The sequence below is a fragment of the Pan troglodytes genome, chromosome 6 (genome assembly GCF_028858775.2).
Source record: "Pan troglodytes isolate AG18354 chromosome 6, NHGRI_mPanTro3-v2.0_pri, whole genome shotgun sequence".
Lineage (NCBI taxonomy): Eukaryota > Metazoa > Chordata > Mammalia > Primates > Hominidae > Pan > Pan troglodytes.
In genome coordinates, this window is record NC_072404.2 from 75,804,569 (window position 1) to 75,825,418 (window position 20,850).

A 20,850-nucleotide genomic window follows, 5' to 3' on the forward strand; every position below is an offset into this window, starting at 1 on the left:
TGATAACAACAATAATGCTACTCTCTGCAAAGCATATACAACACTATTATACTATTGTATGCACTGAGTACACATCAACAATACCACCCTGTTTGGTGTACTGGGTATACAGAAATTATTGGGCAGATGCCCTCTTGAAGTCCTTACATTTGATCCTTATAGATGGATCACAGGTGAAAGTTCAAGATGCTATTTTAAGAGTGAAAATACAAGAGAATCAAATTTGACCCACCTAGACTTGAAATGAAGATACTGATTTCCACAATGTCTATGTAGTTTGAGACAAAGAAACATCCAGAAGAGATTGGAAAAAAGAGAAAGAACTGTAGAGAAATCCTTCTAACCTACGAATTAGGGAAGGTGGGTAGTTGGTGAATAAAAAAAAAAGGAAGAATAAAAATAAAGGGAAGGAAAAGAAAGGGAAAGAAAAGAAAAGAAAGAGAAAACCACAAAACTGTGAGTGAAAAATGATAGGAAATTAAAAATATACATCATAAAAATTTTATTTTATCTTAAATACATAAATGCACATTGAAGCACACGGAGGCACTGCTTTCTATTTTATTTTTTTAAAAGATAGGGTCTCGCTCTGTTGCCTGGATTGAAGTGTACTGGCACAATCATAGCTCACAACAACCTCAAACTCCTGCGGTCAAGGGATCCTCCTGCCTCAGCCTCCCTAGTAGCTAGGATTACAGGCAAGTGACACCATGCCCAGCTCTTTCTTTTTCTGTTTTTTCCTTTTCTTTTCTATTTTTTTTTCTTTTCTTTCTTATTGTAGAGACGGGTCTTGCTGTGTTGCCTGGGCCGGTCTTGAGTTCCTAAGCAATCCTCCTGCCTCAGCCTCCCAAAGTGCTGGGATAACAGGCATGAATCATCACACTCAGCCTGCTTTCTTGATATGTAGTCTGGGTATTTTGATCTGATTGTTCAGATACTTGGAGTTCCACATTGTCTGCTTTATATGAACCATGTACATCATCACTCTGATAATTTGCAGATTTGATTCTATTAAAGTAGAACAAGAATTTAGACACTTGCGAAAGCAAAAACAGTCTTGGTACAGAATTCTTCCAGATTTTTATCATTTTTTCAATTATCTTACAATTTCCTCATCTGCAACAATTCAGTAGCACCTTTTGGGGGAGTAAGAAAGGGGAAAGTCTTTCTGCTTTTATTTCTACTCCTTACAAGTGTTTCCAAAGCATTCATTTAAGTATTTGTAGAAAACACAACCTCATTTTCATTTTGTTTTTTTTTTTTAACTAGCTAAAATTTAACATTTCCTTCATTTATGAATATAGGCAAGAAACTATGGTGCTATTCGCAGTACCAGTGACTTTATTCACAATGGAAATTACAGATACATTCGTATCACATTAGAGTTATTACAGACATCTTGAAATATCATTCTAGACATCAGTACTTCAAAATTATGGTCGTTATTAGAACCACTACCAGATGTTGTCAATTAATGGATAACAAAGTATGTGTATTACTATTAGCTACAAATTTGTTTTATAATTTAAAAAATGTTCTGATAAAATAATTTACTACATTTGTAGTTTATTGATTTTATTCTGTACATTTAAAAATACTAATCTGTGAAGGGGTTCATAGGCTTCGACAGACTGCCAAAGAAGTCCATGGCACAAAAAGTTATGAACCCTTTATCAATGACTATTCCAAAGAATGTTGATTTTGTTCCTGGGGATGTCAGAGACTGATTTCTCCAGTGACTATAAAGTATCATTTTACAGTCACATTCATTTATCATCACATTCATTTATCAAATAATTTGATAAATACTTGGTGAGTTTCCACTGCAAGTTAGATACTGAACTATGTCCTTGGGATACATCAGTGAACCAAACAAAAATCTCAACCTTTGTGGAGTTTACATACTGGCGGGGAAGGCAGATGATAACACAAAAGATACATAGATTATGTAATAGGTCCAAAGCTAGAAAGGAAAGGTGCCAGGAAGGATTTTGCTGCCATTTTAAATTGAGTGGTCAGAGCAGGTCTTATGTACAGACTTGCCTATATAGGTCAGCAAGCCCGGAAGTCTCCAGATGGAATTTCCCAGGCAAAGGAAACAACTCAAAGCTCAGAGGAGGGACCATGTTTACTATGTTCAAGAAATAGCCAGAAAGACTGCGTGGCTGGAGCAGAGTAGGATGAGGAAGAAAAGAAGAAGGGAAGATCAGAGAACTAATGGAGGGAGGAGGAGAGTACACAGAGGTCTTTAAAGGCCATATAAGAACTTGGACTTTTACTCTGAGGTAGGCGAAGAATTTAGACAATTGCATTTCTTTTTGGGAAAGAAATGCCGTGATCTGACTTAATGTTTCAAAAGAATCACTTATACTTCTTTGTGGGCAATAGAATGGAAGGAGGCAAGGGTGGGAACAGGAAAACAGTTATAAGACGATTGCTAAAATGTAGCAAGTCTGACGAAAGTGATAGCCATGGAGGCGGTGAGGAGTAATTGGTCTCTGAATTATGTTTAGGGTAAACACAGGAAGACTTCCTCGTGAATCGGATGTGCAGTGGGAGTAATAAAGAGAGGAAACAAGGGTGACTCAAAGATTTTTGACCTAAGCACTAGAGGGGTGAATTTTTCATCTACTGAGATGGAAAGCTTTGAGCAGCTCAGATATTTGGGAGAAGATCAGGAGTCACTCTTGAAAAGTTTGAATGATCTAAATGAGAGACTTTGAATATAGTTTTGGAGTCTGAGGCAAAGGAGCATCCAGGGCTGGAGATGTAAATTTGGCAACAAAGGGCATACAGAGGGAGCCTGGATGAGATCCCCAAAGGAAGGAGAGTGGATAAAAAAAGAAACTACAATCTGGGGCAAGTCAGTCCAGGACTAAGAGGTATAAGCAAAGATAAATCATTCACAAAGTTCTGAGACTAGCAACTAGTGAATTAGGAAGCCTTACAAGCCAAAAAAAAAAAAAAAAGTATCAAGGAGTGGTGTCATCTCTGTCAAGGGGCGTAAAATGTGAGAGGACCAAATGTGAGCCATGAGATTTAGCAACCTGAAGTTTATCTGAGACCTCAGTAAGAGCAATTTTGTTGAGAGTTAAGACCTGATTTCAGTGGGTCTGTGAGAGAATGAGAGGAGAGGAACTGGATATAATCAATACAGACCCCCTTTCTAAATGTTTTTCTGCAAAGGCAAAGAGAAATGGAGTCATACCTGGTAGGGAGAGAGGGTCCAGTAAAAGGTTTTATTTCTGTTTTTTCTTGTTTTTGTTGGCTTAGTTTTTTGCTTTTTAAGATAAATGAGTAACAATCTTTTGTGCTGAGGAGGATGACTCAAAAAGCGGAAAGAGTTGACAAGGTAAGAGATGGGAGAAGACATGCAGGGATGCCCTTGAGTGGGCCGCAGGGCTTGGAATCTGGTGCACATGTGAAGAGATTGGCTCTAGAAAGACCACAGACAATTCACCTTTCAAAACAGCAAGAAAAGCACAGTGAGTACACGTGCTTGTGGGAGGGTGAGCAGGTGCAGTAGTGAGAGACTGGGGAAATTCTCTTTTAATTGTTTCACCTCTGTCAGTGAAGGAGAAAAAAAGATTGTGCATTGAGAATGAACATGAGGGAACAGATGCTGGAGATTTAAAAGGGAGGTGAGAAAGGACAGTTGATTGGGAAAGAGATAGAATAGTGGCTCTCAAAGGCAGTCTCCAGATCAGCAGCATTGGTATCACCTGAAGACTTGTTAGTAATGCAAAAATCTCAGGCCTTACTTCCAGCTTGATGAATCAGGAACTCTGAGGTAGGCGCAGCAGTCTGTGTCTTAGCAAGCCTTGCAGGGATTCTGATGCACGCTGAAGTCTGAGTGTCACTGGAATGGATGGTGTCCATATGATTGCTGGGTCACTCCGCCTATCCTGAATGTCAAGAACATGCCAAGTGAGACCAGCCAGTATATTGTAGCTTTTTCTCCAGCCACAACCAGGTATTTCTTATGGGATGGGCAGAGAGTTGGATGTACAGGTTTTGATCGTTGGTTTATAAGAGATAAATGGATCTGAACAATTACAATAATAGAGAATGTGATGGACTGAGTTGTGCTCCCCCCAACTCATATGTTAAAGTGATAACCCTCAATACTATAGAACGTGACTGCATTTGGATGTAGGACCTTTATGGAAGCAGTTAAGGTTAAATGAGGTCATTAAAGTGGGCCCTAATCCACTAGGACTGGTGTCCTTGTAAGAAGAGATTAGGAAGCAGACAGGTACAGAGGGAAGATCATATGAAGACAAAGGAAAAAAACAAGCCAGATAGAGAAGTCTCAGAAGACGCCACCTTGATCTTGGACTTCTAGCCTCTAAAAATGTGAGAAAATAAATTTCTGTTGAATAAGCCACCCAATCTGTGGTACTTTGTTAAGGCAGCCCCAGTGAATGAATACAAACATACCAGAAAAAGGTTAAAAGGTCTGACTTCACTGGGTAGATTAGTACCTTGGCCAGCCACATGCTCTAAGTCCCTCTGTGCCCTTCTGTGAAGGGGGATGATGATAATGATAGCATCTACTCAAGAGCTGATATGGTTAGGGTTTGTGTCAACACCCACATCTCCTCTTGAATTGTAATCCCCAGATGTTTAGAGAGAGACCTGGTGGGAAGTGATTGGGTTATAGATATGGTTTCCCCTTGCTGTTCTTGTGATAGTGAGCAAATTCTCATGAGATCTGATAGTTTTATAAATGGTAGTTTTTCCTGCACTGACATACACGCTGTCTCTTTTCTTCCACCATGGGAAGAAAGTCTTTGCTTCCTCTTCGCCTTCTGCCATGATTGTAAGTTTCCTGAAGCCTCTCCAGCTGTGCAAAACGGTGAGTCAATTAAACCTCTTTCCTTTATAAATTACCTGGTTTTGGGCAGTTCTTTACAGCAGTGTGAAAACGGACTCATACAGGAGTTATTGTGGAGATTCAGTGAGGCAATGCATGGGAAGCCTCAGCTCAGTCCTGACCCATGATAGGTCCTCAAAAATGTCGGCATGAAAATGGCCACTACCTCAAAAGAGCATATGTGCTTGGTCAGGATGGCTCTCCCTTGTGAATCCACATTTAGAGCCAAAATTGCCAAGTCCCTGGGGGAATTGAGCTCTGCAGCTGGCAATTTGAGGCATGTGTTCCTGAGCCCCATGGCAGTGACCTTTTATCCTTCTTGGGAATTGATTTCTGAAGCAGCCCTAAAGGCCACAAAGCAGGGTTGGGACTCCTGGATTGATTTTCTATGTTGACATAGCAGGCCAAGCCCTGTCTGGTTTATAAACTGATGTTGTATTATTTCCAAGTCTCTTATAAAACTGAGCCAGGAAAAGCATTCTTACAGAATTATTGAGTTTTCTCTTGTGTAGTTTGGGGAGCTGTGGAGGCAGGGGATGAGGGGTAGGGAAGAGACTAAGCAATTTATTTTCTCCTCCCAATTTTGTATTTAGCCATTTCAAAGTGTCATCACACTGAGAAAATACTTGTTAATTGGCAATATGATAGTTTCTTATATAAGAGCCAATCTAGGCTAGGGATGCTATTTACTGTGATTATCACTTCCAGGTGTGGTGCTTTGTTGTATATTTCCTCCACAAGCAGTTATTTGTTGGTAATGGATTTCTGTAAGCCAAATTATATCCTCCCTTTAAGGATCATTTTGACTGTGTATCTACAATACCCTTTTCAGAAAGGGCTAATTATTATTGACAGGGATGATAGACAAATTCTTCCTGTTCTGGGCAATTGAATAACCTCTTGTCCCAGTTTACTTCGTGCAGATTTGTCATTGAACTAGCATCCTTGAATTGTGTTTAAACTACAATAAAAATAAACGTGGGAAGTCTCAGTTTATGTAAAGGGCAGTACTCCCACAATCTCAAAGCTTTTTCAAAATTCTGCAAGTGTGCTGTTTGTGGATTCCACAGACTTTGTTCATAGAGTCACTCTGTATAAAGTAACCATCTGCAAGTGCCTTTTGTCCCATTAAATCAGAGAAACAAACTGGTGGTTTATAGTTGAATCAGTTCTACATACTTAAGAGCTTGGTCTATTTACTAGAGTTTTAGTGTTTTTCATTAGTGACCTTGATTTAATAAGGATCTCAACCTAATGTCTTTATGTTTGTTCAAAATTTTTTCTAAGACAATATTGGACTTTAAATTTTATTTATGATGTTTTCTGTGCTGAGTGCTATGTTTCATGTTCACAAATCTACTCATATTTTTATATATAAAGTGAAAATTTACATTGTTTTACCCTGTCTTTCCAAAAGCTAATAGTTATTCCTATATCCTTCTATTTGTCACTGATTTGAAAGGTCTCTTTTGTTATGTGGTACTTTCTTACATATGCTAAGTAATCTATATCAGATATCTGTTTAGTTCCATGATTTGTAGGTCTGTTCTCTTATCAATACCATTCTAATTGAATGATTGGAATCTTATAGTGTATTTTCATGTATGTCAAGGATAGTCCTCATCTATTACTCTTTGTTATCAAAATGTTTAATTGTTTTCTGAATGGTTTATTATTCCAAATAAAAATTTTAACATTGCAATGACAAAGACAATACTCTTTAAGTATTAAATTCAGCAGGTAATGAAAAGATATCTGATAAAATGTAATAGCTGTCTTGATTTTTCAGTCACACCCTAAAATCAAACACTGTTAATAATTTGGTGAGTGTACTGCCAGATCTTTTTCTATACATTTGCATATACTTGTTTCCAAAGTAGCTTGTGGTTTTGTTTTTACATGAATTACCGTAATGCACATACTAATATTTTCAACCTGTAACTACTGAGCACCCACATGTACAGGCACCAAGATACATTGGTCACCAAAGGAAGCAAAAACTACTGGGCTTGTGAAGTTTCCATTCTAGTGGAGAAAAGCAGATGATGAGCAATAAGCATCACATATCAAATCATGTAACATCTTAGAAGATGGCAATGCGGTGAAATTGCACAGCAGAGGAAGAGGGGTGAGAAGTTTCTGTGTGTAGTGAGGAGTGCCGCAATTTTAAATAAGATGGCCAGGCAAGCTTCACTGAGAGTATTTGGGCAAAGACTTGTAGGAGATGTTCCAAACTTAGTTTAACACTAAACATATTGCAGACTTTTCTGACCAGCATATGAAGAGATCTTCATTCTTTTAATTGCTCTTTAATATTCTATGGCACTTTAATGCCTTTTTCTTGGAAACTAAGAATACAGGAAATTTTTAAAACATGATGAACAACATATATTTACTAAACATAGAAATATGTTACTTAAGCTAAGAATATACATTATTTTTAACATTAGTGAAATATCTAAAATAATTTACTAGACATTAGTCATTAATCATCATCTCAAGAAATTAAAAACAAAATACCAAATGGATATAATTCAGACTATATCATTAAACTACATGCGTAAATTTAGAAAAGAACAATGAATTAATAGCCAATTAAATCCATTTACCATAGAAATTTAAAAAATGCATAACAGTGACAATAAACAGAGAATCAAAATTGGTGTTAGAAACTTTTTAAAAACAAACAGTGAGAATATTAACCATCAATCCCTCCGAGATACAATAAAAGCAATATTCAGAGTTAATTTCACAATCCCCAAAATGCTTAATTGAAAACAACATAGTTTAATATAAAGTATTGTACTCTAAATCAAGGAAAATAATAAGTAAAATGCAAGTAAATCAGAATTTGCAAAGAAAAAATTATGAATTAAACAACATTGAAAAGTATCTGGTAATCTGTACCAGTCTACTTTGTAAGTTAGTTGAAGAAAGAAGATAAGGGGATATAATTACAAATAAAGAGAACTTTTTAAAAATAAAAAGAATAACATATATCATTTTTATCATATATGTAATCATTATACATGTAATGAAATATATGTAAAATAGCATATACATTTTAAAAAAATCTAGAATCTAGATGAAATGCATAGTTTCTAGAAAAATGAAAATTACTAACATTGACTCAAGAAAAGTAGATAACCTAAATAGACCAATTACAATACAAGAAACAAAATATAGTTAAAATATTCCCTTAAAGAAACATTAAAAAATTTAGTTTTATGGTGGCTGATTAAAATGACCATTTCTTATTTTTTTCTTTCAATTATTATTAAAAACTAACCAGAAAAATAAAAAGCAAAAAAGTTAAATTTTTGGTTGAAACCAGCAGACTACTTAAATCTCTGAATTGCAAAATAAGAAGCGAGCAGCCCAAATCAGTCAAGGTGAAACAGGTGTGAGTGGAGAGAGACCCTGGAAAAAAATGGTCATAACTTCAGAGCTCAGAAAATGTTGGCAAAGCATTCCTTTCTAACTTAAGTGGCACAACCTATTGCAAAACGGCACGTTTTTCTTTACAACAGGACCAAGGTCTAGGGACTGTTAGTGGGAAATTCCCTGAGTCTGATTCTGAGGAGAAATAGAGAGGGAAATCTTCATGGGCCATGTTCACAGATGAGCTGCATTTGCAGGTAGAGTATCAGTGAGGTAGAGGACATAAGGAAATTTCACATTGTGAGCAGCTCTGCAGAATTGCTTTTGGTAGACTGGGGCGAAGTAAAATTGAAATAACATATATAATTCTGTCTTTTTAGACTTGAACATGACTCTGTTCCCCTGCCACATTTTCTGGAAAGAGCTGGTCAAGGATTTTTAGTCAAATGAAAAAGGTATATTCTTAAAAACAACAAAAACTAGCATAGTATGTATTGTCATTTTTAAAGAGAACATAAAAACCAAATGGCAGTTACAGAATAATCTCTGGAAAACAAACCCGTTTTTCACAGAACAATAAAAGTTGTTCCTAAATGTATCAATGAAATTAAAATAAGACTTAAAGCAACTGCTTTCATAAAATAAAAGCACAAAAAATTCATGTAAGAGTTCAGGAAAGATATGAGAAGACTACGGAAAGAAATATGAGCTTGTAGAGTTTAGAAAAGTGGTGGATGATTCAAATGTATTTGAAAATATAATTCAAGAGGACTTATTTATAAAAGGAGACCTAAGTCTATATATTTAAAGGACATATTCTGTTATCACTACTGGACTTGAAATATAATAAAGGACTCCTCAAGCAGGGAACAGGTTAAAGACCCTTCTAGGGGAAGAAAAATCAGGTCATCCTTATTAGCTCTACATTAATATAAAATGCTAGAGTCTTTTGAAGCAATAACCACAACCTGTAAAGAATGTGATCCCTAAATTTTCTACCCAGATAAACTGTAAGTCAAGTAAAAAGCAGTTGAAACTGTAAGGGAATACTACTTTTGCTTTTCAGATTGGCAAAGATCAACAAGTTTGATAATACACTATGTTGGCAAGAATATGGGGACACAGGTCAGGTGCAGTGGCTCATGCCTGAAATCCCAGCACTTTTGGAGCTGAGGCAGGTGGGTCACCTGAGGTCAGGAGTTTGAGACCAGCCTGACCAACATGGTGAAACTCCGTGTCTACTAAAAATACGAAAATTGACCGGGCGTGGTGGCAGGTGCCTGTAATCCAGCTACTGGGGAGGCTGAGGCAGGACAATCACTTGATTCTCTTGATTCTCTGCCTGGGAGGTGGAGGTTGTAGTGAGCCAAGATCGTGCCACTGCACTCTAGCCTGGGTGACAAGAACAAGACTTCGTCTCAAAAAAAAAAAAAAAGAAAAAAGAATATGGGGACACAGGTGTTCTATACATTGCAGGTGGGAAGATGCATTGGTGTATCTTCTATGGAGAGCAATATGACAAGACCTTTCAAAATTATATATACAAGTGCCTTTTGACTTGGGATTTTTCTAGGATTTCTAAGATTTTTTTCTTTTAGAAATTCTTGCACAAAATTACAAAGATATAAATACAAGTATTTTCATGTAACATTTTGCTTATAGAAAATGATTGGAAGCAAATCCAGGTGAGGTGGCTTGTGCCTATAATCCTAGCTACTCAGGATGGTGAAGTGGAGTGGGAGGATAGCTTGAGCCCAGAAGTTCGAGACCAGCCTGGGCAATATAGTGAGACCCTATCTCAAAAAAAAAAAAAAAAAAAAGATTAGAAGCAAAGCGATACTTGTCAATATGGGAATATTTAAATACCTTATTGGTATTTACATGCATGACATAAAGAATACTTTAAAACAAGATAAATAAATTTCTATTATAAAAGACTAGATGAAAACATTTTTGATCAGGAAGGGGCTGTTTGGCTCCTAGCTATACAACCAGATTCCTATAAAGGTCTTCCTTTTAATCTATGAATTAAGCTACTATAACTTGTCTCTTCACTTCATCCTAAATGTCACCCCTAACCCATGCCATCTTCCCCTAAGTACTCTCATTCTTTCTCTGTCTTCCAAACCCAAAAATCTCTATCTTAAGAAAGACTTAAAAATTCATTTCTTTAATGCGTAAATGCCTCATGTGGCTTAATTTGTAAATCTTGGGATTATTTGCTGTTCAAGAGAAGGCCACATTTAAGTCAAAAGTATAAATATGTAGTTGTAGAGTCTCAGTATCAGCTTGCCTGTGGATGAACTGGTTTGTGGGTGGTAGGTGGTGGGGAGATGTAACCTTTCCTTTTGCTTTTCAAATCTTATATTCTGCCTACTTGTAATCCTGTCTTTGCTCAGAAAATACATGTTTGCATACATTGGAAAATGAGATTTTTTTTCTTTGTTTTCTCTTTTTGAAGTTCTGTGAGGCTGTTCTTCCTTTCCCATGGGTATTTGTGCAGGGAGTTTGTTTGTTTGTTTTATGTCCCTTCTACCACATTAGTGTGCCACATTGCATTCTACAAGTGGCTTGGGAATTCAATGTAAGATTTTTTCAAATTCAATATTTTGTGTGCAAATCATGTATAAGCATTCTCCTGAGCATTGTGAAGATCACTGGAGGTTTCGCCTGAGCTCTTCCCTCAGTTTAAGATTTACTGGTACCCTTCCCACCACATTTCCTCCAAATTCCTCTTTCACTGTCTACATACTTCTGTCTTTTAAAACACCAACTAATTTGTTCCCTTCTCCACGAAGCCTTTTTTTGTGGTTGTTGTTAAGTCTCCCCACACACAGAAATCTTTATCTGGAAACAAATGAACTCATAGAGACCTTATTCAATGGGTCTATAATGTGATACTCTATTGAAAAAGAGCATACGTGTTCTCTCCCTCTGGGCTTGCTGGCATGAAGTTGGCAAAAAGTTTTAACGTTTTGTGAATATGCTTCTTTGATTACAATGTGTTGTGTTAAGGGATATTTATTTCCTGAAACTCAGCAGTGTGTCTCCCACACACATGTTTTGTAAGCACGATTGGGACAGTATTATATTAACATGTTTAATTCTTTTAAAACATAGATGCTTAACCCAATGCTTGCAAATAGGAAGCTACCCTGCTCCATCACAACCACATTGGGAAATTACTGATTTTGTGAAAATTTATCAAGTGGTTGAAGATGGATCAAAAGGGGGAAATCTCACTTACACTTTTTTTCATGGAGGCAGGCATTCCCAAGTTCCAGATGAAGTCTGCTCCACTTCCTGTCCTGGGTTGGGTGGTCTCTTCCCTCCTTTCTGACTGTGGCCATCAGCAGCAGGTTGGCCTTATTCATTTAATCTCAAAATTTGGAATGCACATTCAGAAGCATTCAATTATTTGGATTGGAAGGAATAGACTGTATGTTTTGCTCTTAAGATACCACTTCCCTACTTTTATTTCCCTCATACAATAGATGCCTTTCCTCTGTCATTTCACTGCCAGGCACAATGCCTCTTCTAGTCGTGTGTGTGTGCATGCACACACACACACATTATTAGCTGGCTATACATGTAGAGGGCCAGTAGCTGGCTATGCATTCAGATGTTACTGTTTCCTGTGCTGGCTCCCCGACTGGATTCTAAGCATTTCCAAGTGTCCAACATAGCTTTGTATCCCCTTCCCCTAGAACCTACATAACCTACCGCAGGCTTGCTCAGTGGGTAGTAGTTGTTATCAAGGAGGATGGTGCACAGTCAGGCTTTCAGAGAGGGGGAGTCAGGATGGCACAAGCATTCTGCTGCAAGTGGCATGTGAGTTTCTGTTCCCTTCTGCTTTTCTGCCTTCCCACATGGGTTTCTAAAGTGATGCTGATAAATGTCAGAACTGATGGCTGGTCAGCTCATGGTGAATGTCATATTTTCTACTATAAACAGAAGCATTTATGAATAGAAAATGTGTCAGCAGCCCAGTATCTTCTCCTTTCTGTGCCTGAATCTCTTACAGAATGGAGTAGAGTTGTTTTATTTGACCCATCCTGGAAAGGAAAGTGACACTTTGAAGCTGCTTTTGCAATGTCAGAAAATACCCACTGGTCCACCTTGGCTAATGAAACCTGCTAGTAAAACGTTCTCTCCTGACATATCAAAATAGGACAATTTCCAAAATTCATGTTAGTCATAACTCAGTGGGTGAGATCTATGTCTTAAAAGAGCTAGGTAAATTTATATTTGATAAAAACAAATATACAGAAGTAGCATTTTTGTGGGAAATACATTTTAAAATAATGGTTTCAACAGGTAGATCAACAGGTCATGCATAGTAAACCAATAACTATTATGAACTACCACCCACCCATTTTATAAACAATTTAAATAAATGTTTTGGTTATCAGCTGGTTTCCAGAAGACATAATGATTTCAATGTGATTCTGAAGTAAGATTTAAAAAAAAAACTGTTGGATGATCTCACACAAAACACAGTTCAGCTCTCTAATTTCCAGAGAAAACAGAAATCTCGTTGGACTTAAAATTTATGGTTTTTTTTTTTTTTTTTAGTTCATGGGAAGTTTGGTAATATCAGATTAAAATAAGATATAATAGGAGTGAGTTCTGTGCACAGTCCTGAAGCTTGTTTAATACTCCACATAAACAGCCCTTGTTGCCAGGGGATAACTTGGAAATAAAAGAAAGTGAGACCTACAAACCTGTCTTTAAAAGGACACTGCACACACCTTAAAATTATATCCTCCTGGAGGAAGATTATTTATTGAAATAGTTATAGAAGTTGACACTTTTCTGAGAAAGTTAGAAAAGTTCCTTTGTGTTTTATTCATAGTAAAGGCAGTCTGAGAAAAAGGTCTCTGTTGACCTAGATTTGCTATTTTCCTGTATGCCAGTAATTCAAAGAACCCAAATTTATGCATCTGACACTATCTCATCACAAATAGCAGTATTCCTGAGTATGTATTCTTCAGGAAGTTCAAATCATTCCACACACATTTTCTCATGAATCCTCCCATACTATCATGTCCAAATTTCAGGGCTGTGGAAATTAAGATTGAGAGAGGTGGAGTTATTTACCCCCAAACATGTACTATGCTAATTAAGGAGCTTAGGCATGGAGTCCCAGAGTACTCTTTGTACTGGGTGGAAGCTCCATTCTTCCACACAGGACCACTGGAAGGTGATCTACATCAAGTGCCACATGTTTTAAATAACTGAGGTTATATTCTTAGGCCAACTACACATCTATTGAATTTATTTACAGTGGCCACAGTGTCTCATTTGGAAGATCAATACCTCACCAACACTGAGCCATAAAACATAAATTCTTTTGGGTAAAAGAAAGCTGCTTCCCTATCACTTTATGGAACTTGGCTCTTAGCATCATGGACCTGCCATCTCTCCCATTGGCATGAGCTTTGATAATTTATTTTGCCAAGGGCAAGATTTATACACATGAACCACTTTTATTCCAATAATGAATGCATTACTTTCCCTCAAAGGTACAGGGAAAAATTACTATGAAGTCATTATTCTGGCTCAGCTGATGGGACTGGGGATGAGAAAATAGTCCTTTAAAGCTTGTTCAAAATTTTTTAGCTGTCTTGAAGCCCTCATTCTTTGTCAGGTATGGGAGATACACATGCCAGACATTCTAGGGAGAAGCCTTAGTCAATCTTCTGAAGAGAAGTCTTACCAATCTCCATTTGATCCTCCTATTGGAGAGGTTAAAAAGTATACTTCCCAAACTCCTTTGCAGCTAGAGTCATTTACATGCACTTGTAAGAGATTTGGATATCAGAAGTGAGGCAGAGGCCATTTTCATGCAGCTGTAGCTACAGGTAAAATTTGACAGTTATGAAGTTTATAGTGGTTCAGCATGACATTCTGGGGAGCCATTGGTGTGAGGAGGCTATGGTGGCTACAGTGGTAGGAACTGATAGCAGTAGCCACTGTCTGACTTTTGGATTTCACATATAATGGTATGACCTAGAAACTAAAAATTCAAGGGCAGTCCACTGACATCCATTCCTCCAGCCCTTCAAAAGACTTTCTAAGTGCACACTTCCCTGCATGAAATCATTTTCTGTTTGATAAGCTGGTGGTGGGTTTGGAACTTTACTGAAGCAGCTACTGTTCTTCCACTTTTAAGTGCTGAGGAATAGATAGTTGGGAGTTGGGTCATCATAGAGTAGAAGATTAGACATATTTAGGTTCAAATGCTGGTTTTTGAACCAGTATTTTCAAAGACTCTGAAACTTTGGTTCTATTTTCTTATCTTAAGAATGAGTCTACTAATATCAGCTTTATGGGAGTTTTGTGAATATTATGAGTAATAATGTATATAAATGCTGAATTAATTATATTGATTTGGTTTTAGTAATAACATTTAAAAATTATCTTACTAAAGCCAGTTTAAATCATAAGGAAATTGATCATCTCAAATATTGGGAGTTAATGTGCAGGATAAGCTCAAGGAATGATGAAATATGTGGCTCAATGATGTCAAAAAGGTTCAATGATTTAAACAGCCCGATGACTTTTTTTTTTGAAAACAAGATATTACTGAACCATAGCCATGTCATTCTGGTGACTTTTGCACTATAATGTCTGAGTCGAATAGTTGCTGCAGGAACCAAGGACCATCAGATTGGCAATGCTAAAATATTTACTATATGATTCTTTGCAGAGTTTACTGACCCTTAATATAAATATAGACATTACTATCTTCAGCAGTGATTTCATCCTAAAGATGAATCTCTTTATGGCCACAAGATGGCTACCAGCAGCCATTGGGCTGTAGATCGCCCTGTTTATAACTAGCAGAGGAAAGGGGAAGGTGGGAAGAGAATCATGTCCTCCAGGCATGGCTCATTTCTTTTCCTTCAATTCGATTGGACCGAATTAAATTACGTGGCCACCCCTGGACCAGAGGCTGTTGTAATGGGACCTGCTAAGCATGAATTGACTTAGACTAGACAGAATCTGACTCTGGAGCTACTGATGGGATGCTTACTTTAAACATTTGGGATTCTGTAAGGAAGAAAGGAAGAAGAAATGGTGCTTGGGTCAGCAACACACATTGTCTACCACAAGCAGTTAACAAAGTGCCTAGAAACGTGTTAGGTACTCAATCATTGTTCATTCCTTTGCCCAGCAATGAAGGTATCTTCTTAGCTCCAGTAAAATGAGCACCAGGCTAGGAGTTCAGAGACGTGGCATTTCATGCTGGCTCAAGCTAAGACTAGCTTGTGACCTTGGGAAAAAAAGCCATTTAATTTTAATTTCTCCATTGCTATATAAAGGGCTGTGAATTAGACAATACCTAAGGGCTATTCTGGTTATTAAATAAAAGTATTCATTAAAAGATCTATATTTGTCTAATGCGTTAGAGTTTCAGAGTTTTCAATTGCTCTCTGTATACATTACAAGGAAATTTTTTGCAACAGTCCGAAGAAGAATGCCCCAAAGATGTAAGATTGGAGTGTGTGCTTACTTCTTGATAGCTGCACATCCTTGCTGGGACTGAATGTCAACCAGAGGTGGGAGATGAACTCTGCCATGGAACATCTCATTCATTCATTCATTCACCACATGTTATTCAATGTCTAGTATGTGCTAGACACTAAGCTAAATGGAGAAGAGGCTCTGATTTCAGTGTCTACATTGAAATGGGGGATGAGGAATTGTCAGTAACGGTGCAAGCAGAACAACTATTTCAGATAGTGACAGAGTGCTATGAAGACAATAAAGCAGGAGAATATAAGAAATGATTGTGAAAAAAATGACTGTGGAGCTTATGTCATGTCAGGGGGTCAGGGCAGACTTCTATCAGAGAAGCTTTCATCAGTTAAGATGTGAATGTATAAATCTGGAGGAATAACATCTCTTTCCCTTTTATGTATTTTGCCTGATTTTTAGGTTTCATTGATATGGCTATAATTTTCCATTTCTTTCCTAAGAGTTTTCTCTGTTGAGAAGCTTTTACAAGCCTTCCCTTGGGAAAATGTTATGTGTTGGAAGAAGGAAGACTGGAGAAGAAGAAATTGTAAAATAGTTTTTGAGTTATTTCAGAATTACAGAGCTATGTCTTCTAAGGTTGTAAACTCTTCTTCAGCTGTTACGAGAGTTAAGCTCATATTTTCTAATTTTGGAAGCATATTTTAGGCAATAGAAACTGAAGTACCCAGAGACCTATAGCAATATCTTTATATGCCAATCAAGTTGCGTGAAGAGGCACAGAAACAGCACCCCAGATTCACCCACTCCTGGGTAAAGTGACTTTTCAAGTTCCAGAGAAAAAGAACGAAGTACTTCAAGAGGCAGCAGCAGTATCTTCCTGCTTGGAGTCTAAACTGAAAATGGATTCCTTATTTGTGCAGGGATATAGCACTTCTGGTATCTCCACTCCTCTGTCCAACCATAGCTGATGATGTTACTGCTCAATTAATCCTTTTGCCTCGATAACGAGTGTCTTATGCTATGTTTACTAAACCCTCATTCATGTTTCCTATCTTTGCTTCCCTAAAACCTTGTTTCTACTTTTGAATGTGTTTTTCAAAGCGGCTTATAAGCATTTAGACTTTTGAATATGTTGCTAATGCCACACTTCTTATAAAAAACAAAACAAAACAAAACAAAAAACGGGTTAATCTGGGAAATCCAAAATTGGTATAGGAAAGAGTAATCCTGCCTTCAGGTGAAATTGACCCAGTTAATGTTTGTAATGATGGGTTTGCAGGGATTTTATAAAAGTCAGTTTGTCTTATCTGTGTCTGGTATATATGGTGGTGAGGTAAATGATTAATTCAATTGACTTGGTGACTCTCTCCTCTGCCCCAGAAAAAAAGTCAACCAGTTTTGTATCACTGCTTCAATAGCAAAACTCTGAAAAAAGTCACTTTTTAAATATGTGAATGATGAAAATGTGTTTTGAGATCGTAAAGCCCAAAACTTTTGAAGATAAAAATACAAAAGATGAAATTGATTGGGAAATAATATAACTATATAAGTAACATAAACAAGCAGTAATAATACAAAGATATTTTGCATAGTTACTTCAGGCTCCACCAGACAAAACATCAGTCATATAAATAAATTCTTTTAAAATTATAAATCCGGTTGATCCTAAATCACACCTTCCTGTCTTGGTGCCTACCGCAATCTCCATATTGACTGGGGGATCTGATAGAGAGATTTTGAATAGATATGCCCATAGAAAATGATCGTGATTATGCAATGATGATGTGAAATGATCAAGAAAACTGAGATTCAAGGAGAGTCCAAGTAACTCCTTCAAAGCCACTTAATCCATTCAAGTTGGGTTTCAAGCCCAGGTCTGCATAGTCCTGAGCTCTCTCCACTATAGCAGGATACCTGCTTTACTAAACTTTTGCATCTCCCATGTTTCCTTGCACATGTTATCACAGTTATTTGCTGATTGAATGAAATAATGACAATACACATCACAAATGAATGGAATTATTGAGTTATCCTTCCAACTCCTAATCCTTAATTATTTTCACTGTAAGTGTAACAGTCTAGATTGATTCAGTTAACTTTCTTCAAAGGGCCAGAACATTGAATATTTTAGGCTTGTCCAGCCACACAATCTCTATCACAACTTCTGAGCCCTGTCCTGGTAGTGTGGAAGCAGCAACTGGACAATAGCAAATGAGGAGACATGGCCGTGTTCCAGTAAAACTCTACTTGCGGCCGGGTGTGGTGGCTCACACCTGTAATCCCAGCACTTTGGGTGGCTGAGGTGGGCGGATCGCCTGAGGTTGGGTGTTTGAGACCAGCCTGACCAACAGGGAGAATCCCCGTCTCTACTAAAAATACAAAATTAGCCTGGCATGGTGGTGCACACCTGTAATCCCAGCTACTCGGGTGGCTGAGGCAGGAGAATCGCTTGAACCTGGGAAGCAGAGGTTGTGGTGAGCCAAGATCAGGCCATTACACTCCAGCCTGGACAACAGGGCAACAAAAGCCAAAGCCAAACTCCATAACAACAACAACAACAACAACAACAACAACAACAACAAAAAAGCTGTGTTTGCAAATCCAGGACCACCCTGAGGGCTTATTTGATGACCCCTGGTGTAGATATTGAAACTAATCCACTGTCTGTTAATAACGAGCACTTTCTCCTGAGTGTAGTTTTGGTGACTTGAGGTACTTACATCCTGTTTATGTGTAGGCTGTGCTCACCTTGATTGGAATTATCTCCGTATGTACCTTTCTTGGTATTTGTGACTGTTCCTCTCATGGCCTGTTAACTGAAATTATGTGCAGCAATTACAAATTACAGACTACAAAGGATTGCAATTGTTCTTAGGACTATTTACTCTGTGTTATTCTTTTTAACAAGGCATCAGTTAGGATAAATCCCTCCCCTCACTTTAAAGTAATGCCTCCTTATTAAAATTTTAATTCTCCAAGTGGTTCTAATCTCAGTTGTTCCTCAACAGTTTCTTCATCAAAACCCCCTTCACTACATCCAGCATTCAAACTAGGATGGCATTTTTTACTGGTCTTTTCTATTTTTCTGTATGACTCCCTAAAAGCAATACCCAGTTAATTGTCACCCAGGCAACCAGTACACTTAAATCACCTTCTTTCTTGCCCCAATCCTACCCTCAGAGAAAAAGATGCACATCCAAAAGCCTCATTTGAAACTTCCAGACAGAGAGCCCAGCATTTGGAGAGTCTCTTTGGACAGCTTTAAACACAATTACAGAAAAGAAAGCAATGTGAGTAGGGGACAGAAATGGAAGGTAACAAGTAAGTTGAGACACCTGTATTTGCTAGCATTTTTACTCTCCAGAACGCGTTTTTAATGTCTTATTTGATTTGTCCCCTACAGCTCTCTGAAGTTTGAAACCTTTGATATTCAGAAAACATGAAGACTCAGAGAAGAAAAGTGATATGTTAGCATGCTTTGTAAATAGTACAGCCAGGACTCCTTTTATATAAAAATCCATGGTACTTTCTATTTTTCCCATGGGTGAATTTTAGCCAAAGTTTCAATATTAAACCTGAAATCATCAAAAAGACTATGGTAAAATTAGATGTACAGGTGATCCTTTAACAACAAGGGCTTGAACAAAGGGGGTCTGCTTCTGTGCAGATTTTTTTCTGCCTCTGCCATCCCTGAGACAGCAAGACAAATTCCTCCTCTTCCTCCCACCTCCTCAGCCTACTCGGTGTGAGGGTGATGAGAATAAACACCTTTATGATGCTCTACTTCCACTTTATAAATAGTGAGTATATATTGTCTTGTGATTTTAATATTTTTTCCTCTAGCTTACTTTAATGTAATAGTGTAGTATATAATACATATAACATGCAAAATATGTGTTAATTGACTGTTTATGTTATTAGCAAGGCTTCCAAGGAACAGTAGGCTATTAGCAGTTAAGTTTTGGGGGAGTCAAAAATTATACACAGATTTTTGACTGTACTGTAGGTCAGCCTCCCTAACCTTCGCATTGTTCAAGGGTCAACTTTGTATACATATCTAATTTTGAGATAATACACTGTGGTTAGTATATACATCAGTACTAACCATAGTGTATTATCTCAATATTTGTTGAACAAATAAAACTACATATACTTGTCATGCCTAGTCTTGTTTCTATGGAAAAAAAAAAGATTTTCCTTGTAACTCTAGGCACAAAATACGTCTTGCTATATCACAGGGGGTAGCATCTTACCTAGTGACATTGGAACAGTCTCCAAAAAACAGTGCACAGAGGGGTGCAGACAGCCTAAACTTGGTAACACATAAGGAAAGACACTGTATACCTCTGAGTAAATGAATGGCACATGTGTTACATTGTCTCCTCCCATGTTCTGGCAGGGATTACACTACTTGCCATGAGCAAAAAAGGAGATGGTATAACGTGAATGCCATTTATTTGCTATTATGATTTTTTTTTTTTTTTTTTTTTTTTGAGACAGAGTCTCGCTCTGTCACCCAGGCTGGAGTGCAGTGGGGCGATTTCGGCTCACTGCAAGCTCTGCCTCCCAGGTTCATGCCATTCTTCTGCCTCAGCCTCCTGAGTAACTGGGATTACAGGCGCCCGCCACCACGCCTGGCTAATTTTTTGTATTTTTAGTAGAGACTAGTAGAGACAGGGTTTCACCATGTTATTCAGGATGGTCTCGATCTCCTGACCTCATGATCTGCCCACCTTGGCCTCCCAAAGTGCTGGGATTACAGGTGTGAGCCACCGCGCCTGGCCACTATTATGAATTTTAATACTAGAGAAGTCCTGTGTTAACTATTTACTAAGTGTGTTGACAGCATTCTTTGTGATTTACCACTTCAGAATCCTTAACACAGCACTCAGCTATTAATGCCCAACGAATAAGATTTTGCATCACAGTGGAAATCTGCTCGCCACTCCTTTTGTAGATGTTCTAAATTGGGTACCAGAAGTCAATTGTCTCATTATTAAGATGGTTTCTAAAGTGATTCATTTTTTTGACACTTGACTGTTAGTTGAGGTCTAGCTGTATGGTGAAAAATGTTGATGAAAAGTGTTGTCTACAGAGAGGATAGTCAA

The 20,850-nt window shown here is 37.7% G+C and overlaps 1 long non-coding RNA gene across 2 annotated transcripts; it reads left to right on the forward strand.

The window, feature by feature from the left end:
* The first annotated feature begins 2,151 nt into the window (after positions 1 to 2,151).
* LOC107975850 (uncharacterized) lies at positions 2,152 to 20,220 on the forward strand. 2 transcript variants are annotated; one of them, XR_010158491.1, is made up of 4 exons: positions 2,152 to 3,973; positions 4,787 to 4,858; positions 18,923 to 19,032; positions 19,146 to 20,220. It is a non-coding gene; the product is annotated as an uncharacterized LOC107975850 (long non-coding RNA). The 2 variants fall into 2 exon arrangements; XR_008536399.2 differs by lacking the exon at positions 2,152 to 3,973 and having other exon boundaries at positions 3,980 to 4,858.
* Positions 20,221 to 20,850: the final 630 nt, after the last annotated feature.